Consider the following 5,271-nt stretch of genomic DNA (forward strand, 5'->3'; position numbering starts at 1 on the left):
CTGTGATTCTGTTTCAATGACACACGGATAAATTCTCTTCATGGGTTACAGAAAAAGAGTGAGTTTGAAGTGAAACGTAGAGACCATAAATAATTTCTGGAATTTCATTTTGAAGAATTTTGTTGTATTACAGCTTCCAAAGAGTCTGTGTAACTGTATACTAATTTTTGTTTTGTTACTTGCGAATTGTGCTTGGTAGGTTTTGTTCAAGTTGATTCAAGACCACAAACAGATGATAATCTACATGATTATAAAATACAGATGTGAATTTATCCACATAAATATAGAACTCTACTCCCAGACATAGCAATTATATTGAGAATTCACTTAATAAAGATTATTCTAGTTATTTTTCAGCAACAAGCAACATACATAAAACACTGCAACCTTTTCTTTAAATCACAATATAGAGGCAAACTATTACTAGAATGATTACATTTAAAACACACATTTGAAACAAAATTTTCACATCTACGCTAGTTCTAACATTTGAATTACAGTTTTCAAAACAAAAAAAGTAAATTTGACCTCTTCAGTGTTCTTGCACCCACACATAGACCAAATTCTCAGACTTTCTTATCAAAGTAAATAGCGGACACATCATGCTTGTCAAACCCCCTTCTCACTGCATGTGTGTATTCTTCGTTTGCAGCAGCGGTCACTGGTAGGTATTGATGGATGTTATTTGCCATGCCTAGTGTTAATTTCAGGTCTTTCTGCATGTGCTCTAATGGCATCTGTGTTGATAATTCTTCCTCCACCATCTTCTTTGCCTGTTGCATTACCAAAGGGCATGCATGAAGGGTTGATGACAGGACTTCCAACACAATTTCTTTTGATAGGGCAGATCGGTTGGCTAAAACCATTGCTTCAGCCAAACCTGCTATGGCTATGCCCTTCATCTGTTGTATTACCAGATTCGTTTTTGCAGCAGACCCTACCTCACTCAGGAAAAATGAATTTTGTGTCTTCATGGCAATGAAGAAAGGGTGGCATTCTTCATGTAAATCTCGGTCCCCTGCTGCAAGTATTACAATAGTGCCATCATCTTCATATGTTTTGCTGTTTTGTATCTGTGCTTCTAAATATCGTCCTCCCCTGTTGGTGACAGCACGTGATATGAGTTCTGATGTCTCAGGATCCACGGTAGACATCTCGATGTAGCCTTTTCTGGACAAGTTTGCTTGACAAAGGCCCCCGGGTCTGTAGAAGATGTCTTTGACGGCTGGTGGGCCAGACACACAGCAAAATATATAATCCGCTTCCTTCGCCACATCTGCTGGAGTGGCTCTTTCTTCAGCTCCAGCTGCTACCAATCTTGCACATTTCTCCGGTGTTCTGTTCCAAACAGTAACTTTGTATCCAGACTTGATTAGCTTTAATGAGAGCATAGATCCCATAATCCCAAGACCCAAGAATCCCAATTTGGAGGTTTTCGCGGCCTGGGACACACTATCTTCACGAATTGTAAGAATTTCCATTTCCTTTTCAAGACTTTTAGCCATGGTACACGTGGCACTTAAACACTATATAATGTATATTTTAGTTTTCAGGATCTTACTAATTGTCCCACGTCTTCCTTGCTGGAAGGGGGGAAATTTCTCAATTTAGATTTGCAGCAGTGCTAAAAACTACTAAAACTTACTAGTGCGTGTTGTAACTTGTCAGCGTGATTGCATATGACGTCAGACAGGTCAGGGCGGGAAGCTGGGGACGAGAGTTTTAGTCTGCACATGGCTCTTTTAGGGGTGTAAATGTATCGCCAAAATGGCCATAAATTAAGTTCTTGTAAAAAAAAAATTGTGAAAGAAATGTTAAGTAACGCGATGTGCTAACCACTCCGCCACGGAGACCGGCTCCCTTCCATCAGTTTCACCATATCATCACTCATCCTCATCGTCGCAATTAGCCAAAAGTGGCAAATACTATATCAAATCGATCAAAATAAAGACATGAAATACCCCCAAAATTATTTTCAGCTACAAAAGACTTCGCGGTGGCTTCAACAAATAAAATAAAAATGTGGTGCGGATCGACTTTTAAGCGGTACTCTTGACAACAAAAGTAGGTGGATACTTGAAAGGAAAGGGGTACCGGCGGGTCAAGCTCAAAGAAAGCAAAGATCGTGTCGCGTTTTGTAGGCCAAGAATTTTTAAGAAATCGTTTACTTACCTCTGCATTTGTGTATAGTTACTTGCTTCCAGGAATCTTCCGAATAATTAATAATAATAATAAACCTCTTCTGTGGTCCGGCAGGCTTTTGGGACCAAGGCTGACTCCAACAGCTAATTTCACTCACCTCAAATGTCATCCCGAAACTGGGTCAAATAAGCTAAGATGTTGGGTACTTCCCTAGAATGAAGCGCACTACGGGATGTCTACTTCTTGAACACTTATTGAAGCATTTCACTACATACATTTAACACACTGACACAAAATTCACAAATACATCTGTCCAAAACAGTTGGACGCTCAAGCCTGTCTATATGTTTCTTAATACTAGCAGCTTTACGTAACATAGTACGTACGTATGGCTATCACACAATGTGTTCGCCAAATCTGTTCTCTGCGACGGTTCTTCCCCCTTTGGGTGCACAGAAGTTATTCAGAAGTGAACTTACCATATGTTAAGCTTAGTATTTGAGTAGATAAACCTATGTACATTTATTCGAAAATATCCATGTAGTATAATAAACATTTATTTTTGTTATATCAGCTTCTGAATGTATTTTGAAGAACATAACTGGCAAGAGTGTATTGGACACCCCTCACAGTCAGCTGAAAAGGGGTGTACAAGCGAGATGAGACGAAAACTGACACCATTTATCCTACGTGAATGAAGGTCAGCGACTCACGGTTTCCAACTTCAGTGGGATTTATAATGTCTGTTGACGAAATAATAAATGACAAAGTGGGGAACGAATTTTTTGTTTACTGTAGGTATTCTGGAGAATGTACAGTCACGGACATTTCTGGATTGTAATAATCCCATTAACTTTCAATGGAATCGTTACAACCCAGAAGTGTCCATGACTGTACATCCTATATCTTCCTGGAGCAGGGGGGGGGGCGCTAGTTGCGCACCCCCTTAATTTTCTTCCGCGCCCCCTTCAGCACCCCCTACGTTCAACTGAAAACACTAACATTAATATGTAATATTATGTCATGTCGTCATATTGAGTGCCGAATATTAGGTACTGAAGTAAGACCGTTATTATTGCATGCAACAGGCAAGCACTGAAAGAGGTGCGGATACACATACTTTTCTGCACTGGCGGCAACCTCTATAAAGATCAGCGACCATTTTTTATTGCTGTTATGAATTTTTTCTTCTCTTGTTTCTTCAAGTGGTCTGTCCGTGGTTTTTGATAATTGTTTATAGTTTAATGTGAGTTATGTTTTTTCATTCTTTTGCATTGTTAATAAACGGTTTATTTTCCGCCTGCTTGTTCTTCCTCGCACTGGTGCAAGAATTTCAGCTGCTTTCAAGGTATCATCAGGTCGTGCTCGGGAAATTATTTAATGCGAGTTGTAACGTAAAGGGTAGTTTTCTTGTTAATACGTTCTATGTATTTGTTCCACGTAACATGTCTAGTAAACGTTCGATTTCAGGCTTTTTCAAAAACTGTTAAGAAGAGGCGCAATGTTCACGAAGAAATTTTACAGTTCGTTGTTGGGCATAGTGCAGAAGGGGTTTTAAAGATGACACAGTTGCTGTGTTCTTCGCGTTTTGTCCTGTGGCAGACGGAAGGTATAATGTACTATGTATTTTGTACCTGTACTGGTTAAATTGAAAAGGTTCAAAAATTGTATCTTTAAGGGCAGGATGATTTTATTTTGTATTTCAGTATATAGTTCAATAAGACTGCAACGTGTATCTGAATATTTACACTGTATGACCATTTTCTTGGAGTATAAGACTTAATACATATCATCATGCACGTCCAGGAGGAGGAGGGCAAGGGGGGGGGGGGCACAGCATCCCTGCAAAATGAATGTCAATCTGAAGTTATATATTTCACACATATATTTTAATTTCAGTCAGTAATTTATGTTAATCAGTGACTGCGATTAGGGATGCAGCTGCCCCCGCTTTTTGCTATTTTTGCCCCCGCACTATGCTAAATCTTATCTACCAAGGGAAAGTAAACTGTCCTTGCAACCCTCCCCAGTTTTGAAAGGTTGCATACGTGTTTCATGTTTTCCTTATTTTCAGAACCGCACCCCCTAAATTTCTTTCCGCACCCTCTCAGCACCCCTAAATGAATAATCCTGGTGCCGCCGCTGTCCTGGATCCATAGCGTATATCCGTCAAACGTGCAGAGCCGTAACTAAGAGGGACCAACCTCGGTGGCGGAGTGGTTAGCACAACGCTACGGCGCCAATGATCCCGGGTTCGAATCTCGACCTGAACATGGACATTCTTTGTAAGTGTCCTTTCATCTCATCTTCGCGATCAGCCAGATGTGGCAGAAAAGTGAAGTAAAATCAATCAATCAATTGTAACTAGAGAAAGGTTGGCACCAAACAGTTTTTTCGCACCCACCTATGCATGAGGGTAACCCTAGATTATAACACCATTAAGCCTTGTTTCCATGATATGAAAACTCAATATGCTGACCAAGGCAGAAATTTATTTTATTATAAAACATAAACTAAAAGTAACGTTTCAACCTTCTAGCAAGGTCTTCTTCAGACTCTTCACCAAGTACAAATTTAACAAGGTACAAAACAGGACGATATATATACACAAAAATTACTCCCCTCCAGACTATTAGAAAGTTGTTTTCCTGGAACATTCTGGCAGGTGGCAGACAGAGAAGAGGAAGGGATTATCTACGATGTGAAATGTAAAGAATGTCAGAGTGTGTACATAGGAGAAACGAAAAAAGAGGCTGAAAGACAGGTTGAAACAACATAGGGATGATGTACGACTTAAGAGAGAGAGAAATGCGATATTTAAACACACGAGAGAAACAAGACATGACATAGAGTGGGATGAGGCTAAGCAGATAGGAAGGGAGAAGAGAATACTAGTGAGAAAATGGAAGTAGATTAAGGAAATAGAGAAGAAAGGTGAAGAAGACACAATGAACGAAGGTGTTAGAAAGAGTGGAAAGGACAAGAGAGAAAGAGGAGAGAAGAATGAAGAAAGAAAGGAAAAAGAGCATGAGATAAAGAGTCCAACCACATTCCAGATGAAAGAAAATGTTTAGCTAAATCGCCTGTCAGGTGAAAGTACAGTTGACGAGGGAAGGCCACCTGCTAGAA

General features: G+C 39.8%; 1 pseudogene; it reads right to left on the reverse strand.

The window, feature by feature from the left end:
* Window positions 1-566: 566 nt before the first annotated feature.
* LOC145983827 (cytokine-like nuclear factor N-PAC pseudogene) lies at window positions 567-1,505 on the reverse strand (annotated as a pseudogene).
* Window positions 1,506-5,271: the final 3,766 nt, after the last annotated feature.

The sequence above is a fragment of the Lepisma saccharinum genome, chromosome 2, assembly GCF_977018435.1.
Source record: "Lepisma saccharinum chromosome 2, izLepSacc3.1, whole genome shotgun sequence".
Taxonomy (NCBI): domain Eukaryota; kingdom Metazoa; phylum Arthropoda; class Insecta; order Zygentoma; family Lepismatidae; genus Lepisma; species Lepisma saccharinum.